Source organism: Bubalus bubalis, chromosome 6 (genome assembly GCF_019923935.1).
Source record: "Bubalus bubalis isolate 160015118507 breed Murrah chromosome 6, NDDB_SH_1, whole genome shotgun sequence".
Taxonomy (NCBI): Eukaryota; Metazoa; Chordata; class Mammalia; order Artiodactyla; family Bovidae; genus Bubalus; species Bubalus bubalis.
The window spans coordinates 86,110,836-86,131,768 of NC_059162.1; the positions used below are offsets into that span (position 1 = coordinate 86,110,836).

Here is a 20,933-nt window from a genome sequence, read left to right on the forward strand (position 1 = left end):
AATCAACTATACTTCAATTACAAAATTAATAAAATGCATTCAGCAAGGTTAATGGATATAAGACCAATTTTTAAAAATCAAATATATTTCTCTATTTCAGCAGTAAGTAAATAGGAAATATAAGACAGAACTGGATGAAATTCATTTAAGTAATTAAAAGTCACTGTACAGGAGTTTGACTCTTTGCTTTATCTGTGCTCTTTTGCTACACACAAATGTAAAAGTACTTAACACTTCCCGAAGAAACTATTATATTTTAACTTTATTTACTTTTAAAAAATGTATTTTGATGTTACTTCTTTTCACAGAGGGTGTGGTACACTGAATAATGATCCTCTCAAAGACAGCCATGTCCAAATCCCTGCAACTTGTGAATGCTACTGCATATGGCAAAAAAGAAAAAAAAAAAAAAGTGGGGGGTGATGGGGATATAATCCTGGATTATCTAGGTGGGCTCTAAATGCAGTCATGAGTGTCCTCCTGAGAGAGAAGAGGGAGATTTGACTATAGAGCCCTGAAGTGACTATAGAGCACCGAAGTCGTGTATTCTCAAGCCAAGGTAAGGTCGCAGCCACTGGAAGTCGCAAGAAGCAAGGAACAGCTTCTCCCCTGGTGCTTCCAGAGAGAGGAAGACCCCATTCACACTTGATCTCAGTGTACTGAACCTGATTTTGGACTTCTGGTCTCCAGAACTTTAAGAATATGAATGTGTATTGTTTTAAGCCAGCAAGTGTGTAATAGTTTGTTACAGCATCCATTGAAAACTAATTCAAAAGGTTTTAGATATTTTATATAGCCCCCTTCAACACATACACACACACACACAGATGTTATAGTAACTCATAAACAAAAGCTATAAATATAAAACTAATGAAAAGAAGAATGGAAATATGATAAGCCAAATATGATAAACCATTTTAGCTTGAGTGTTAGATTTCAACTCTAAGCTTCCTGGTTTACAGAGATAGAAGAAAAATGGGATTGGTTGTATAGCTTGCATTACTGGAAAGAAGGATATGTAAGTTCAGATTAAATAACATTTTTAACCAGTAAATTCTAAAGCAAATTCTCCAGTGGAACTTTATATGGGGTACAGTGAGTAACATATTAACTTATCAGCATAAAGTAACAGAAGTATGACTTTCATATGGCTATTACTCTTTAATTTTTGCATTTAACGTTTTTTATTAAAAATAATTTCAGACTTAGAGAAAAGCTGCAAAAATAGTACAAAGAATTCTGTATACCCTTCATTAGACTCAGATTCTCTTAATATGTTGTATAGGCATTCCTTCTTTCTATCCACTTATCCATCCATTCCCCTCACATACATTGTGTGTCTGTGAAAAAAATTTTTCTGAACCAATGTGAGTAAGTTGTAGATATAATGCCCATTTACCCCTAAATACTTAAGCACATTTTATTTTTAAAAGGCTATTCTTTTATATGGCCCTAATGGCACCCCACTCCAGTACTCTTGCCTGGAAAATTCCATGGAAGGAGGAGCCTGGTAGGCTGCAGTCCATGGGGTCGCTAAGAGTCGGACAGGACTGAGTGACTTCACTTTCACTTTTCACTTTCATGCATTGGAGAAGGAGATGGCAACCCACTCCAGTGTCCTTGCCTGGAGAATCCCAGGGGTGGCAGAGCCTGGTGGGCTGTCGTCTATGGGGTCGCACAGAGTTGGACACGACTGAAGTGACTTAGTAGCAGCAGCAGCAATACAATTATAGTATCAGGAAATACAAATGGACAAAATTCTATTATTTTATCTATAGGCTTTATTCAAATTTCACCAATTGCTACAAAACATCTTTTATAGTAAAAGGAAAAAAGAATTCTCTAGTTTAGGACTCAATTTAGGATCATATGCTGCCTTCAGATGTTAGTCTCCTTAACATCTGTGTTAATCGGAAAGGTTTCTCCTCTCCTAGGAAGCCTTGATTGCATCCACTCTGCAACCTTGGCATTTCCACTGCCAAAAGTACCATCAATTCCATCTTCTAACTGTCTTTCAAATATATCCACTCCTCTCCATCTCCCCTGCCATACTCTGAGACAAGCTATTGCAATACCATCTCACCTGATTTCTAAGGTCCTTCTATCTAGTCTTCTCGTGTCCGCTGTGGTCTCTCTCCAATCTGTCCTTCAAATTGCAATTATTTTGATCCTTTGTAAATCTATTTATGTTACCCACTGTGCTTAAAACCTTTGTTTCTCTTAAAAGACCAACATCTTTCACAAGGATTATAAACCTAGCATGTCCTGCCCCTTTTTGCTTCTCCAGGCTTAACTTGTGTCATGCCTGTACCAAACCCAATCTGCTAGTTTCCCTCCTATCATCCCGCTGTACTCTTCCTGGATCACTTACCACTCATCCACGGCCATGTTCAACCCTCCCTGCTCCCTACTAGACTCTGCTTAGTTACCTAACCGAAGTATTTCATCTCAAACATCCCTGCCTTATAAAAGCCAATCACCCAAACGTCATCAGTCACTTGGCTCTACACTCTCATGGTTTTTCCTCCCTGTCACAGCACTTTGTTGTTGTTCAGTTACTAAATTGTGTCAGACTCTTTGCAACCCCCATGGACTGCAGTATGCCAGGCTTCCCTATCTGGCACTATCTCCCAGAGTTTGCTCAAACTCATGTCCATTGAATTGGTGATACCATCCAACCATCTCATCCACTGTCACTCCTTCTCCTCACAGCATTTACACACCAGACACATATATGTATAATTCAAAGACTGAATATAAAGACTCATCCAACCTTCATCCGGAATGCTACTTGTCACAAGCCCCTCCTGGAAGGCATCTTTTCTTTTTAACCTCAATAACCAGCAGCCGCAGCCATGTAATTAACCAAGTGTTCTGTGAATGAAGTCGAGTGAAGTTGCTCAGTCATGTCCAACTCTTTGTGACCCCATGGACACGGAGGCTCCTCTCTCCATGGGATTCTCCAGGCAAGAATACTGGAGTGGGTTGCCATTTCCTTCTTCAGGGGATCTTCCCAACCCAGGGATTGAACCTGGGTCTCCCGCATTCCAGGCAGACGCTTTAACCTCTGAGCCACCAGGGAAGCCCTGTAGGAAGTGTTATGTACTTACAGCCAAAAAATTTCTTGCTTGTCTTTCAAGGTTCATCACCTATACATACATTCCTAAAATGTGTTGTCTCTCTTGTCTCTTTGAATTTTATTTGAATAAAATAATTCTGTATTTTCTTTCATGCCTTGTTTCTTTCACTTAAAATTTTTTGATATGTATAAAGTGAAAGTGAAAGTGAAGTTGCTCAGTCGTGTCTGACTCTTTGCGACCCCATAGACTGTAGCCTACCAGGCTCCTCTGTCTATGGGGTTTTCCAGGCAATAGTACTGGAGTGGCTTGCCATTTCCCACTGTAAGACTATAATACACGAGCATATTCATTCTATTATTAGGAGAAACTTGGGTTGATTCAAATTTGGAGTTATTATGAAAATAATGCTATGAACACTCTTTGTACTAAGAACACTCTTTGTACTAGTCTCTGGGTCCATATTGGTACAAGGATATGATAGTTTCTCCAGGTTTTTACCTAGGAATGAAACTGGTAGAGTGCAAGTTATGCACATATTCATATAATGCTTCACTGTTTTCCCAACTGATTACACCCATTTGTACTCCCATCAGCTGGGTATCAAACCAGTAAGTCCTAAAGGAAATCAAGCCTGAATATCATTGGAAGGACTGACGCTGAAGCTGAAGCTCTAGTATTTTGGCCATCTGATGTGAAGAGCTGACTCATTGGAAAAGACCCTGATGCTAGAGAAGATTAAGGGCAGGAGGAGAAGGGGACAACAGAGGACGAGATGGTTGGATGGCATCACCGACTCAATGGACGTGATTTTGATCAAACTCAGGGAGATAGTGAAGGACAAGGAAGGAAGCCTGGCATGCTATGGGGTCGCAAAGAGTTGGACATGACTGAGCAGCTGAACAACAACAGCAGGGTATGAATGTAAAGCATCTATCAAGATCTGTAACTACAAATTTTTGTGATTGTTTGCTTAGTATCCATCTTCCCCATTAGACTGTAAGGTCTGTGTCTACTCGTGCTTACTATTTCACTCCAGTGCCTGGCACAGAGCAGGAGCTCAAGAACAACTGGCTGAAAAAAGAAGGCACTCTGGATAAGAAAGTTTAAGTATTTTGGATGTGAACATAAGTCTATCTAACTTCACAACCCCTGTCTTTTCTATCATTTACATTTTCCTTCTCTGAAAATGGTGATGATCATTTGTATCCTACTTACTAGTTTCCAATGCAATGCAGGTGAAAGTCACCCAGTCGTGTCTGACTCTTTGCAACCCCATGGACTATAGGCCATGGAATTCTCCAGGCCAGAATAATGGAGTGGGCTACCTTTCCCTTCTCCAAGGGATCTTCCCAACCCAGGGATCAAACCCAGGTCTCCCACATTGAAGGTGGAGTCTTTACCAGCTGAGCCACAAGGGAAGCCCAAGAATACTGGAGTGGGCAGCCTATTCCCTCTCCAGCGGATCTTTCTGATCCAGGAATCGAACTGGGGTCTCCTACATTGCAGGTGGATTCTTTATCGAGTTATCAGGGAAGCCCTGAAAGTGAAAGTTGCTCAGTCATGTCTGACTCTTTGCTACCCCATGGACTCTACAGTCCACGGGATTCTCCAGGCCAGAATAATGGAGTGGGTAGACTTTCCCTTCTCCAAGGGATCTTCCCACCCAGGGATCGAACCCAGGTCTCCCTCACTGCAAACGGATTCTTTACCAGCTGAGCCACAAGGAAAGCCCAAGAATACTGGAGTGGGTAGCCTTTTTCTTCTCCAGGGGATCTTCCCACCCAGGGATCGAACCCAGGTCTCCCACATTGCAGGCAGATTCTTTACCAGTTGAGCCACAAGGGAAGTCCAATGCAATGGTAGCAATCAAATGTGATTACAGATGTCACTCCAATAAGCACGGAGTACCCATTAAGTGTCCACCAACGTTCCACTACTATGCACCTGGACTCAAAGGTCCACAGATGGGGTATATGAAAGGTGACTGTCAATGGCAAATGGTTGATGAATGTATGTGGATTAAGATTACTTTGTATACAAATACAGTGGTTTCAGATATCACTACAGGGAAAACCAGGGAGCGCAATTAATGCTTTCAAGTCCAAACTGCACCTGTGTCCCAAATTATTCACCAGCACAAACAAAAGAAGCTTGCTCCAAGCCCCTATCAGAACAAACATTTGAAAATGCTTTTACCCAGATGGCATCACTTTTCATCTGTGTCTGAGCTCACGGAAAGGCTGGGCAGAGAGCTGTACTACACACTGCACTTCAGCTCGGCGCTGTGGGTTCAAAAAGTAAACTCTGACTTCCTATTTACACTGAAGATCTTAGGCCCCTGCGGTTTCCTGTTGCATCCTGGTGTGTCTGTGCTTTGGTTTCTGAGTTGTCTGCATAGAGCAGCAAATGGGTCCCTCACGGTTTCACTTCATCTTGCTTTTCACAAGAAAATAAGAATTCTACAGTCTCTAATTGTTAGCAGATTCTACGAGGTACTCTCTCCAAGTCCTGACTTCTGAATCTGTCTGGACCTAAGCCTACCAAGAGACGTTTTCCTTTGAAAGGATGGAGACTCATGGAACCTCCAAGTGTGACCCAAGCCAGCAGGGACAGACTGATCATTCAACTTACTTTACTACATGTTACACTACTTTTACATTTCTTAACATTCATCAAGTATAAATTTAGAGCCCCTTCTATGTACAAAGTGCTGTGTTGGGCACTGAGGAAACCATGATGAGAAGGTATAATTGCTACTCTGAAGGAGCTTAAAGCCATTTTTTGAAAGTCCCTGATTAGAATCACTGGGCCACCTGTTAAAATGACAGTATGCTCCTTCCCAGCAAGACTCACTGACTCACTCCCTGTGGGAGTGGCACCTGAAGAACTGCATTTGTAAGGAGTCTTCAGGGACATTTTATGCACAGTAATTGAGAACCACTGGTTGGCGGCTCAGTGGAGAATTTACAGTCTCGGCGGTGAGGGGGCAGTGACAGAATCAGGGGCCTTTCCTATGATATATCAGACTTCCCCCAACTGCAGGATCCTTCAATTTGAGTAAATGAAGGTGAACCAACTAAGCATGCAGCAGAAATGGCTTTGGGTTTGCTCACATATGTATCTGAATCTCGGACCTAACCCTTACTATTAATAGCCAGGGGACTTTGGACAGATCACTCAGTTTCTCTGAACCTCATTTAAAAAAAGAAAACAACACCTGCTGTGTCTACCTCACTTAGATATCCTGAGTATCACATTCCACAAGGCATTTTACAAACTCTAAAGCACCAAGAATGAGTTAGTCATTTTATGATCACAAAAACTTTAATAAACAAGAAAATTAAGCCAACGCATAAGGTTTCTCTTAAGCAACCAGAACTAGCCCATCTCTTAACCATCCTGAACTTTGCTCCCAGTTTCTCCTAAACATTGTAACTGTGTATAATGTGCTTCCTTCCAAGTTCTAGCAGCTTATTCCGGAAGCAGAACTCGAAAGTGGACCCAGTTCTGGGTAGGACAGTGGGATATACTCTTGGTACCATGTTAACATTTGCAAGGAATGAATATAAAAGACAGGAGACCAGTCAGACCTGGCTTCCTCTGCCTCATCCCAGCTCTGTAATCTCTCTGACCTCAATTCTATCATCTCTTAGATGGAGAAATATGCTCTATTGGGTCATTTTAGGTTACTATCCTTTAAGGACATTTCCTTTTGTTTAATGTGAATGTATTAGTACTACACTTTATTCTGACTTAAAACATGCCTTTCTCTTTCTTAAAACACCTTTCTCTTTCATAAGTTAATTACCTATATTTGTTATGAGGATTAGATATTCTATATACAGGCTGCCAGACAGAGGAACTAGCACAAAGTAATTCTGTAATAAATCCCAGCTATTGTTATTCCTAAATATAAATACGTTGCTTGTTCATCCCTAAGATGTTGTCCCCAGAAAATTCCTCTTCTTTACATATGACACATAAATTTGAGCAGTCTTTTGTTTGGTGAATATTTCCTTCTCTTTTTAAAATTTGAATTTGTATCCCTCAAATTGTGGTGGTCTTTACTATCTAACTTCACCAGGATTACAGATCATTTACTGTCTGTTAGCAAACCTCTTTGGGTGGACTTGATAACATGTGGTATGCTGAATTCCTCCTGTGTGCCCTAGGGATAGAGCATGAAGGAGGCTTCTCCTTGACTGCTCAATGAGCTCAGGCATGTAGGGAAGACAAGGAGTGATAAGTGCTGCTCTGGAGCTGGGCTTAGGGAGCTATGAGGGCCCAGAGGAAGCAGAACTCACCAAACATGCTGGAGGAAGGGACAAGAGCCACGTGAAAGTAACACCTGACCTTTGGGGAACTTTGTGTAAGACTTGCACTAAGGATACTGTAGTGACTAAGAACACAGGTTCTGGGGTCCCTGGGCTTTGGTTCAACCTCTCTTCTGCCTCCTCCTCCCATTGTGAGCTCCCCAAGCCTCAGTTTCCTCATCTGAACACTTGGGATCATAATACAATGAGAGTCATCCTAGAGTTTACTGGGAGTATCAAATAACATGGTAAATGTTCAATAAATGTGAACTGTAATAATGATGATGATTCTAGTGGTGATGAGACTCACCAGGTAGAAGAGAGTTGTGGCCATTCCAGCCAGAGTTAAAAAAAAAATATGCCTAAAGGCCAAATGAGAAAGTACAGGCTCTTTGCAAGAAGAAGTCTATACTTTTTCAATCTAAAGCATTCCAAATACCAAATGCTTTTTTCATGTTTCATGGGATGGCAAAATGAATAAATAGGTTACTATTTAGAACCTATGTAACATCCCCAGTGTGAATATTCATAAGCTTTACTGTAGAAATACAAATGTGATTGATTATGGGTGCTATCCTGGATCTCACTAACATTGGTATGTAATATACTGTATACATACAGTATAAACTTTAAAAAATCTGGATATTCTCTATTCTACAAATCTTTGGCCCCATGGAATTCACAAAAGGATATGGGATGTACTTGTTATTAAAACATAGGATGAAAAGTTAGGAATTGCAGGGGATGAGGCCAGGGGTGGGCAGGGCTCAGGTCACACATGATCCTCTATGACCTGCTAGGATTAAGGAGACTCACTGAGACTTTTTAACTGGGAGAGTGAAGCCATCAGACTTGATATTCAGGACCATCTCCACTGTGAGTCTGTCAAAGTAGGTCCATGCTAATTAGGGCCTTGCGTAACACAGAAGAATGAGTACATGTGTTACTATAACTGGCCTTTCTCTCCATGGGCTCCCTCTTTTTCATGGATCATTTCCCTAATTCCAGAGAACACCAGCCCTGACTTTCAAGATCACAGCTAGTCTTTCAATGAAGAGTTACATGGAAACCTGAGGAACTTTCAGTAGATTTTAACAGGTAGGCAGATGGCAGGTAGGTAAGCCAGGATGGCCCTGTGACTTGTCTACATCAAGCAGCTCCTGGATGGCTGACCAGTTACTCACAAACACCCTCCACGTAAACATCCCCTCAATCAACAGAATCAAGGCTGTCTCTGCCTGGCTCGACTTAAGGCTAAAATCAGTGACACGAGGCCCAAACACAAATCTGGCAGTTGGATGATATGGACACTTTTCAATCAGTTTTATGCTTTTGCCTATGGTCTGCTTCAAGGTATAGTTCAGTGAAACTAATCAGTTCTCACGTGGATAGAATTGTGTGACTGAATGCGGCAATGCTGCTGTAATCAGTGGGAAGGATCAGGTCATCAAGGAAAGAGCCTGTTGTCTTCTTGAAGACCAGAGAGCTGACATGCTGGATCTTCCTTCTTTCACCACGCAGCCTGTCAACCCATCGAAGAAAAGGACACCAAACGGGTATGGCCTGATGTGTTCTTCAGAAAACCTGGATGGTTGCTACCCAGCATATTTCTGTTTGTCCTTCTATCTATCAATCCAATATTTACTAGACCCACACCACATGTCAGGTGCTATCCCAAGTGCAAGCAGAAATGGAAATTTACTGTTCTGTGTTAAGTAACAAAGACCACAAGCTGGTATCGTTCCACAGTATAACCTGAAATATGGGCACTAAATCTTTCTCTTTCTCAAACATCACTAAACTCAGTTCTCTAGAGTTCTGAAAAATACATGACAGGGGTGAGTTTTATGGTATGTGAATTATCTTTCAGCAAAAAGTTAAAAAATAATACATCATAGCACTGCAGTACCTTTCACCTCCTTGAGATTTAAGACTTTCATTCTTTTTAAACTGAATATATCCCAAATCTATAACAACATGGCCAAATTCTCCGCTGGGTTTTCACACTGAACCTCTTTTTTTTTTTTTTTTTTTCCTATTGGCAGTAGGGAGCCACTGATGTTCATTAGGGAGGGACTTCCAACCTCAACCCTTCAGCGCTGATTGTTCAAAAAATTTCTCATGGGTTTTTCTGGGACCTTTGTTCTATTACATGTCATTTCTCCTGGTGTTCTCACACTGGTAAAACGGAAGAACAGAAACGACACCAAACTTCTGATGGCTCTGAAGGTCAAAAAAATAGGAAAATTTAATTAAGGTGTAAAAAGAGGTCCTTGGAGCACACACACAAGGAGAGTGGGAGATGGGGATGAAAAATAAGGGGGAAGTGGGACTTCCCTGGTGGTCCAGTGGCTAAGACTTCATGCTCCCAATGCAGGGTGCCTGGGTTCAATCCCTGGTCAGGGAACTACAGCCCACAAGCTGTAGCTAAGAAATGGTACAGCCAAATAGATAAATAAAGATGAAAAAAATATATATTAACAAAAACCCAGAAAACAATAAGGCAGAAGTTCTGAAACCCCAGAATGTATGTAGACGTGGAGGAGTTGATGTGTACTGAGAACCACAGTACAAAAGCTGACGCTTAGTGAGGGCCCTGCCTGCCTCAGACTCCTTTACATCCTCACTCATTCACTGGAAGAGCACTAACACTGCCCATTGCTGCTAGGTCACCCTCAGCAACCACAGTATCAGAGTGACCCTCACAGCAGATGAGTGGGAAATAGAAAAAGGGGGAATAAAAATCAATGTGGTTTTCATTTCATGCTCTTCCAAATGAATACAAAAACATCTCCGTGATTTGAGAAGTTAGTCACATGTCTTCAAATTGCCTAATTCAGTACTTGACCACAGAGCAGCGGGGAAACAGGGAAGATGATAAATAAGAAGTCTCATAAATACATGCCCAGGGGACAGTGGTTGACAAGTGATGCTGTTTATTTTTATTGTTATCATTAGTCTGGGGGCCCCTTGAAGGGCAGTGATTTGAGAGACTGGGAAGGAGGGAAAATGAGAACATTGTGGTTGAACTGCACCCAGGCCTCACTGTGCAGTTATCACCAAACTTTGAAAAAGATCTGCCTTGTAGTCACTTCACCCATTCCCACAAAACACCCATGAAAACAACCAACCATCCCATGGCCCCTGTCTCATTGTTCTGCAAAGAGCTGACAATGTGAGCTCTGGAATCAAACAGCCTGGGTTAGAAACTTCTCCAGGACTTACTAGCTATGGACTTGGATAAGTACTCTGCCTCTCTGAAACCCAGGTTCAGTCCCTATAAAACGAGAGGATAACATTGGTAACTGCATAAGGTTATTATGAGAGTTAGATACAATAATAGATGCACATTTCTTACCCCATCATAAGCATGCAGTAAATATTAGCTGCTGTTGTTACTGCTACTAATTTCGATTCTTCCCTCTGCTTCAACCATTCTTTCAGGCGAGCTGCCGTCTTTTGTGGAAAACTGGGCTCCTGCCAGCTGACACACTCTCATTTGTTCTGACCTCATGAAAGGTCTTGTGTTACCTGGCTTTGCTGTGTTCCTGGTGGGCTTCCAGAAACACGGGACCAGACGGCCCTGCCCACCTTTTATGGGAGCGGAATGGCTGGATTGCACAGCAGATGTGAGAGTCTCTTATAAGAAACTGCTCAACTATTTTCCGAAGTGGTTGTGCCATTTCATGTACCCGGCAGGAGCCTGTGAGGGTTCCAGTTCCATATGCTCATCAAACTTCAGTCCTTCTAACAAGTATATCACGGGTCTCACTGTGGTTTGAATTTGCATTTCCCTTGTAAGGAACCATGTATGGCACCCTCTGTCCCTCAGTCTGGACCTGGGTAGAGCACTCCAGTGCTATAATCATCACCCAAAGAGCACAGTTCCAACGACGTGGCCTGGTCTGAGGGGTGTTTTCTCTGGTTAGAGCTCAGGACTCTAGGACTCCTGAGCCCTCGTTTCCAAACTGAATGGAGATCAAGCTGCAGATCCACTGTGGGCCAAAGCGCATCCTGAAGAGCTGCTGGGAAGAGACCCTGTTCTCTTCCAGGGACCCATGATGGATGGGAATGGAGAGCTCTGGAGGACTGTGAGGTGGAGGAAGGAAGAGAAAGCAGGTCCTGCTGAAGTAAAGCTGTTTAGTGAGGCTCTCACTTCCTAGAGAAGCCAAGTGAGCTCCCAGGTACCACCAGCAAGGTGGGGGTAGGAGACAGACTGACAGCACCCTGGACAGGGGGGGCTTCTACCAGTTGGTCAGCCCCACCCTCCCTGACTCAGCAGAAACAGGTGATGAAAGACGGCCCTACTGCAGTGGGGAGGTGTGAAAGGAAACTTAGGAAAATTCAAGCACTTGCACGCTTGTCAGCAAGGGAAGTGGTGGTGGGGCGGGGGAGCAATCCAGCCATGTAGTCACTAAGCATCTATGAATACTATACACCAGCTCTAAACCGGACAGGATGGGATGAGAGGGGTAACAGAGACATGGACCCACTAGTGTGGACCTGATAAGCAAGTCAGCTTCCTCTGAGATATGAGCTGGTAACATTAAACAGAGTCTTGTCCAACTCTTTGTGACCCCATGGACTGGTAGCCCACCAGTCTCCTCTGTCCATGGAATTCTCCAGGCAAAAATACTGGAATGGGTTGCCATTCCCTTCCCTAGGGGATCTTCCTGACCCAGGGATTGAACCCATGTCTTCTGCATTGCAGGCAGATTCTTTACGGGCTGAGCCACCAGGGAAGCCCCACCATTAAAACACAAATAAGCACACCTGGTAATCATGAGTGGGAGGGAGAGTGGGAGGAGGAGACAGGAGTTTGGGATGGACATGTATACACCGTTACATTTAAAATGGATAACCAACAAGGACCTACTGTGTAGCACAGGAAACTCTGCACAATGTTATGTGGCAGCCTGGATGGGAGGGGAGTTTGGGGGAGCATGGATACATGTATATGTACGGCTGAGTTGCTCTGCTGTATACCTGAAATTATCACAACGTTGTTAATCGACTATATTCTAATATAAGATAAAAAGTTAAAAAAATACCAATAACCATACCTATCAGTCTGTGCTAGGGACCAAAAGAACAGAACAGAACAGTAAATATGTCAGACTACCTAGAGAATTTACTTGGGTTAGAAGGAAAGATGTGACAACTAGTATTTATTGAGCATCTACTATGTACTATTTTTTAAATTAAGACTAAACCATCTTTAGAGATATCGTGCCTGGAAAATAGTAAGCACTCTATAAGTTACTGTAGGCAGTATTATTATTGTTCTTATTTTCTGGTATTCGTTATTTTTTTAAAAGCTTTACTGAACTATAATTGGTATTCATTAAGTTGCACATATTTAAAATATCTGGTTTGATAAATTTTGACATAGAAGACAACCACAAATGAAGATATTATTATAATCAAGGTAAGTATATCCAGGCTTCCCTTGTAGCTCAGACGGTAAAGAATTTGCCTGCAGTGCAGGAGACCTGGGTTCGATCCCTGGGTTGGGAAGATCCCCTGGAGAAGGAAATGGAAACCCACTCCAGTATCCTTGCCTGGAAAATCTCATGGACAGAGGAACCTGGTGGACTGCAGTCTATGGGGCCACAAAGAGTCAGGCACAACTGAGCAACTAACACACAAGTATATCTATCACCCCCAAAAGTTTCCTTGTGCCCATCTATAATCCTATCCTCCTGGTCCTCATTCTGCCACTGCCCCACTGTAGGCAATCACTGATCTGCTTTCCGTCATTATCTATTAGACATAAATATATATAATGCATTTCCTAATAATTTTTAATAAATGGAAATACATATAGTTTATACTCTTTCTGTTTGGCTTCTCTCATTGAGCATAATTAATACTTTGAGATGAATCCATGTTGTATCTTATATTAATAGCTCATTCCCTTTTATTGCTTAGTACTATTCCATTCTAACAATGGACCAAGAGTTTATCTATTCACTGTGGACAGGCATTTGGGTTGTTTCCAGTTTGGGGCTATTACAAATGAGACTGCTATGAACTTGAACTACTATGAACTACTACTACTATTCCTGCATGAGTTTCTGTATAGACATAATGCTTTTATGAGTGGAACAGTGGGGTCACACAGGAGGTGTACGCTGACTTTGTAAGAAAGTGCTAAACTACTTTCCAAACTGGTTGTACCATTTCACATTCCCCTCAGCAGTGTGTTAGGTTCTGGTTTCCCTCCTCTTCATCACAATGTCAGCCATTCTCACAAGCATGTAGTGGATCTCACGGTGGTTTGAATTGGCATTTCCCTAGTGACTAATGGCATGAGCATCTTCCCAGGTATTTGTCATTCAAATCTTTTCTTTGAGGAGATGTCTACAACAACACTGGCCCTTATTTCAATTGAGTCTGCTCTCCCTCTCCCCTGGGGAATTGAGAGAAGCTATGATATGCAGAGTACATCATGAGAAACACTGGGCTGGAAGAAACACAAGCTGGTATCAAGATTGCCGGGAGAAATATCAATAACCTCAGATATGCAGATGGCACCACCCTTATGGCAGACAGTGAAGAGGAACTAAAAAGCCTCTTGATGGAAGTGAAAGTGGAGAGTGAAAAAGTTGGCTTAAAACTCAACATTTAGAAGACGAAGATCATGGCATCCGGTCCCATCACTTCATGGGAAATAGATGGGGAAACAGTGGAAACAGTGTCAGACTTTATTTTTTGGGGCTCCAAAATCACTGCAGATGGTGACTGCAGCCATGAAATTAGAAGACGCTTACTCCTTGGAAGGAAAGTTATGACCAACCTACACAGCATATTCAAAAGCAGAGACATTGCTTTGCCAACAAAGGTCCGTCTAGTCAAGGCTATGGTTTTTCCTGTGGTCATGCATGGATGTGAGAGTTGGACTTTGAAGAAGGCTGAGCGCCGAAGAATTGATGCTTTTGAACTGTGGTGTTGGAGAAGACTCTTGAGAGTCCCTTGGACTGCAAGGAGATCCAACCAGTCCATTCTGAAGGAGATCAGCCCTGGGATTTCTTTGGAGGGAATGATGCTGAAGCTGAAACTCCAGGACTTTGGCCACCTCATGCGAAGAGTTGACTCATTGGAAAAGACTCTGATGCTGGGAGGGATTGGTGGCAGGAGGAGAAGGGGATGGCAGAGGATGAGATGGCTGGATGGCATCACTGACTCGATGGACGTGGGTCTGGGTGAACTCCGGGAGTTGGTGATGGACAGGGAGGCCTGGCGTGCTGCGATTCATGGTGTTGCGAAGAGTTGGACACAACTGAGCGACTGAACTGAACTGAACTGATGGACCTGAAAGGGAAGAGCAAGGACTCTGGGCTCAGTCCCCTAGAGGGGGGTCAGTCCCCACTTTCTGCACATGGTGTGACCCACTTAACTGCTCTTTACCTCCATATCCTCACTTGTGAAATGGGGAGAGTAATGGTGCCCAGCTCACAGGACTGCTGAGCTGATGACAAGACATACAGGATTTAGCACAGTGCCTGTTACACTGTAGGTGCTCAATAGATGGCAGCAGCCAATACTATTGCCTGTCTTCTGATAATGACTGAGGCTGGACCAGGGATGCTGAACTTTATCCATTCAGCACAGTATAGAACTGTCCTGCCTCAAATGCCAGGAGAAGCACTATGCTGAGTTTTCTGATTGCTTGAGCTGTCTTACTGCTCATAGGACCATGCCAAACCCCTCCTTGCCAATCAATGCCTAGCATACAGTCTGTTTTCCAAACATGTTGTTGAGGGGCCCAGGGTGAACCTCAGTAGAGAGAGACCAACTCCTGAGAACACTGGTCCTAAAGGTTGACAACTGCAGGTCCTAGTGAATCATGCACAGGAACCTGGCTCCTTCCCTGGGAGTTGTGACTGTGGACCTATCTGTGCCTATGGACTCCCTTCCTTCTCCACCTCTCTCGTGACCTCTGCAGATGCCACTTGCTGAAGAGACCAAGGCAGAGAAACCCGCCCACTCTCTCTTAGCTGTGACATTCTCCTTTTCTACAGTGCTATCCCAGTGGGTCTGCAATACCTACAAACCATCCAGGAGCATAGGAACTCAGTGATGGGTGCTGTAGACACAAAAGACCAAGATAAAGAGTAAGAGGGTGAGACTAGGCAGGGATCTGGTGCCTGAAACTGAGTAGGAAGAGCATCCCCATGCAGTGGGGAAACTACAATCCTGTAAGTACTACATGCTACAGGAAAGCTTCCCTGTTTACTGAAGACTTGACTGGTCCCATTCTCCATATGAAAGTGAAAGTGAAAGAGTTAGTCGCTCAGTTGTGTTCAACTCTTTGCAACCCCATGGACCATTGTCCGCCAGGCTCCTCTGTCCATGGGATTTCCTAGGCAAGAATACTGGAGTGGGTAGCCATTTCCTTCTCCTGGAGATCTTACCCACCCAGGGATTGAACCCCAGTCTCCTGCATTGCAGGCAGATTCTTTACTGTCTGAGCCATCAGGGTAGCCCCCACTCCTCCACATTCCAGTCTTAAATTTACCATCAGAATTACCACTCTGACCTGTGGTCATCTCCTCCTTGTCTGTCTTTGTCCATGAAGGCAGGCATGACACTTTCTCTTATTTATCTTAATACACTTAGTACTTAGCCAGGCAAATACAAGAAAACATTTTGGTAATGAGTGAATGATTTAATAAATATTTTTTAATGAACTTTTAATTTTAAAACAGCTTAGATTACAGAAAAGTTGGGAAGATAGTACAGAGTTTCATAGATTTGACACCTAGTTTTGTCATTAATATCTTACATTAAGCTAATATGTCACGATTAAAAAATGATGATATATTATCATTAACTAAAGACCTTACTTGATTCAGATTTCCTTAATTTTCATCTAACATCTTTCTTCTGTTTTAGGATCCCATCCAGGATGCCACACTACATTCAGTTGTTACATCTCTTTAGACTCCTCTTGACTGCGATAATTTCTCAGACTTTCCTTGTTTCTTGATGACCTGGATGGTGCTGGTCAGGTATTTTGTAGCATGTCTCTCAAATGGAATTTGTCTGATGTTTTTCTTATGATTAATTAGACTACGGTTATGGGTTTGGGGGAGGAAGATAACAGAGATAAAGTGCCATTCTCCTCACATCATGGCAATAGTACATACTATCAACATTACTTATCACTGTTGGTGCTGACCTTGATCACCTGGCTAAAGTTAGCGCTCAGATTTCTCCATTGCAAAATTATTCTTTTTCCCCCTTTTTGTACTGTCCTTCCTCTTTGAAAGAAAGTTACCATGTGTAGCTCATGCTTTAAGAGTAGGAAGTTATGCTCCACCTCCTTGGGGGAGAGGGGGGAGGGGATGTATCTACATAAATTATTTGGAATTCTCCTGCCTGGGAGATTTGTCTCTTCTATTTACTTATTTATATCAGTATGGGCTCATATTCATAATATTTATGTGACACTTTGGGTTATAATCCAATACACTTTATTTATATCTCCAGGCAAGAATACTGGGAGTGGGTTACCATTCCCTTCTCCAGGGGATCTTCCTGATGCAGGGATCTAAACAATTGAACCATGGTTTCCTGCATTGCAGGCAGATTCTTTACCATCTGAGCAACCAGGGAGGCCCCCTCAAATTGTTACAGTGTTTTCTTTTTTTAACATTTCTTTATTTTTGGTGCTACAAGATACTCTAGGATCATATTGTCTATTTCCTGCCTCAGTCCCCAGTTCAGTTCAGCTCAGCTGCTCAGTTGTGTCCGCATTGGGCTGCTGACCCCATGGACCACAGCACGCCAGGCCCCCCTATCTATCACCAAGTCCTGGAGTTTACCCAAACTCATGTCTGTTGAGTTGCTGATGCCATCCAACCATCTCATCTTCTGTCGTCACCTTCTCCTTCTGCCCTCAACCTTTCCCACCATCAGGGTCTTTTCAAACAAGTCAGTTCTTCACATCAGGTGGCCAAAGTATTGGAGTTTCAGTTTCAGCATCAGTCCTTCCTATGAACACTCAGGACTGATCTCCTTTAGAATGGACTGGTTGGATCTCCTTGCAGTCCAAGGGACCCTCAAGAGTCTTCTCCAACACCACAGTTCAAAAGCATCAATTCTTTGGTGCTCAGCTTTCTTTATAGTCCAACTGTCACATCCATACATGACTACTGGAAAAACCATAGCCTTGACTAGATGGACCTTTGCTGGCAAAGTAATGTCTCTGCTTTTTAATATGCTGTCTAGGTTGGTCGGGAGAAATATCAATAACCTCAGATATGCAGATGACACCACGCTTATGGCAGAAAGTGAAGAAGAACTAAAGGGCCTCTTGATGAAAGTGAAAGTGGAGAGTGAAAAAGTTGGCTTAAAACTCAATATTCAGAAAACTAAGATCATGGCATCCGGTCCCATCACTTCATGGGAAAGAGATGGGGAAACAGTGACTGACTTTATTTTTCTGGGCTCCAAAATCACTGCAGATGGTGATTGCAGCCATGAAATTAAAAGACGCTTACTCCTTGGAAGGAAAGTTATGACCAACCTAGACAGCATATTGAAAAGCAGAGACATTACTTTGTCAACAAAGGTCTGCCTAGTTAAGGCTATGGTTTTTCCAGTGGTCATGTATGGATGTGAGAGTTGGGTGATAAAGAAAGCTGAGCACAGAAGAATTGATGCTTTTGAACTGTGGTGTTGGAGAAGCCTCTTGAGGGTCCCTTGGACTGCAAGGAGATCCAACCAGTCCATTGTAAAGGAAATCAGTCCTGAATATTCAGTGGAAGGACTGAGGCTGAAGCAGAAACTCCAATACTTTGGCCACCTGATGTGAAGAGCTGACTCGTTTGAAAAGACCCTCATGCTGGGAAAGATTGAGGGCAGGAGGAGAAGGGGATGGCAGAGGATGAGATGGTTGGATGGCATCACCGGCTCAATGGACATGGGTTTGGGTGGACTCTGGGAGTTGGTGATGGGCAGGGAGGCCTGGCATGCTGCAGTTCATGGGGTCACAAGGGGTTGGACACGACTGAGCAACTGAACTGAATTGAATTAGGTTGGTCATAACTTTCCTTTCAAGAAGTAAGCATCTTTTAATTTCATGACTGCAGTCACCATTTGCAATGATTTTGGAGCCCCCAAAATAAAGCCAGACACTGTTTTCACTGTTTCCCCATCTATTTTCCATGAAGTGATGGGACTGGATAGCATGATCTTAGTTTTCTGAATGTTGAGCTTTAAGCCAACTTTTTCATTCTCTTCTTTCATCAAGAGGCTCTTTTTTCTTCTTCACTTTCTGCCATAAGGGTGGTGTCCTCTGCATATCTGAGGTCCTAGAATCAACCATTTCTCCAAGAAGCCCTGATACTTTTTATTGGAAAACGGTATTAGAAATGAAGATCTAGGCACCCGGAGTGCTTGTAGCAACTAGCTGCTAGGGTGTCCTTGTTTCAAAGACCCCTCCACTATCACAGCTAGGAAATGCATGTAGGTTTACTAAACTGAATACCTACATATGTCTATAAATATTTCTATATATATATATCCATCTGAGATCTACAATAAACTCAATATGAGTTTATCTTGATGTTTTTAATTTGAATCCATTGTCACATGGATCATTCTAGCATTGTTCTTGTTGCTGTTTGGTCACTAAGTTGTGTCTGACTCTGCAACCCCATGAACTGCAGCATGCCAGGCTTTCCTGTCCTTAACTAACTCCAGGAGTTTCTTGAAACTCATGTCCATTGTGTCAGTGATGCCAGCCAACCATCTCATCCTCTGTTATCCTCTTGTCCTCCTGCCTTCAATCTTTCCCTGAATCAGTGTGTTTTCCAATGAGTCGGCTCTTGAATCACTTTTAACAATAATGCCATATTTGGTATATGGTGCTAGGAACAGTGCCAAACTGCTTACAAACATTACCTCACTTAATCCTCAAAACAATGTTATGTAAATACTATTGCCCACATAAAACCGACGAAGTCACAGAGGTACTAAAAGATGAAGTATCTTACCTAAGTGAGTGGTAAAGTCAGTGTAAGAGCCTGCCTTTGAAATTACACCCACTATGTGATAGCTAATCATCAGGTCTACATTCACCTAAAATGAAAAAACTTCAGTTCTGAGTGATTTAAGATGCAGATGTAATTCCTAGGTCTCACCAACTATTGTTCTGCTCAAACCTTACCTCTTCAATGCTTCCCCACCCCCCGCCCCAGGGTCCTCTCCCCATCTGTCATGCTGACTGAAGACAAGTTGCCAAGTTACAACCTGACTTGACAGCTCGAGAAAAGGGGTGCTGGGAGCGATGGCAGGGATCAGCTCCATCTGACCCCATGACTTTTCAACCTCTGGCTCACCCCTGCTGCGTATGATCTTGGGTTTTGGTGACTTGGTAGTAATTAACTCTGAACAAGCAGCTCTGCTTTCATGCAGTTAAAAAAAGAACAGTATTCTTTTTCCTTGTTAATTAAATCATCTACAAGGAAGATAAATGTGCAGCCCACACTTGTATCTTCTAAAATATCAAAGGCCTGATTAGTAAGGCTTATGTTCAACCTCAGGCTTTTTCTCTAGATTCCTGGAAGTAACAGGGACGTGAAGAAAGGCAACTCTAAAGGACTTGTTCCTTGGATATTCCTTCATTCATTCACTCTGGGTGAGCTAGAAAGAGGCAACCTGGATCAAACACAAAATATTCCTGGGAGTTTTGCCCCAATCAAAATTAGAATTAGAAACATCAGCAGTGAGGAGACAGGAAGAAAGAGAATCCTTCAGACCAAGTTGGAAACCACTTTTTGAAAACCCCACAGACGCCTCTAGTCCCTGTGTTCTGTTTGGAGAATTTTTCCTGACAGTTGGTGGTTTTATTTGCCAGAACCACAACAAAAAGAGTCCTTGAGCTTCCTGGAGAGTGTTTCCTCAGACCTGCACCTCTCCGAGACCTCACAAAGGTGTCATTGTTGCTGGCTCGCTGGGCGCCCAGCACCTGAGCCAGATCAAAGGCATTTTCTGATGCCAGCATGACCACAGTCTCGCCCTCACCACATAACATTAAAGCTGATGATTAATCCCCTTGGCCCAGGAGGTCCCTTCCCACTCCCAAGTACAAAGCGGGATGGGGGTGGGGACTTTATTTCCAGCACAACACGACCATAATAAACCAGCATTTTATGGCCCTCATTCATTGCAACCAACTGCAGCTGCCCATCAAACTTGTTCAAGTCCCAACAGTTGCTTCATGTGAGCCTTTTATATCACTAGGGAAGTGTAATAAGAATCCCCACCATTTCTGAGTGTCTATTATGCATGGGGGATGTATGTACATAACTCATGTTATCCAGCAACCCTTTAAGATGGGCATCCTCACCCTCAGTGTGATGATCAAGAATCTGAGGCTCAGAGAACTTCAGTAGCTCACCTCAGGTCATGGGGTCAAAATGTGCATGAGCAGATGTCCAAACCTACACCTGTCTGACTCTGAAGCCCAAGCTCGCTCCACTTCAGTACTGGCCCTTTAAGACTGCACAGCACAGGAAGGCACCGAGGG

General features: G+C 43.0%; 1 protein-coding gene and 1 non-coding gene across 16 annotated transcripts in view; both read right to left on the reverse strand.

Moving 5' to 3' along the window:
• The window catches only part of FGGY (FGGY carbohydrate kinase domain containing), a 508,405-nt gene that overhangs the window by 189,941 nt on the left and 297,531 nt on the right, over positions 1-20,933 (reverse strand). The window lies entirely within an intron of this gene.
• On the reverse strand, positions 3,011-3,082 carry TRNAS-GGA. Its single transcript has one exon. It is a non-coding gene; the product is annotated as a tRNA-Ser (tRNA).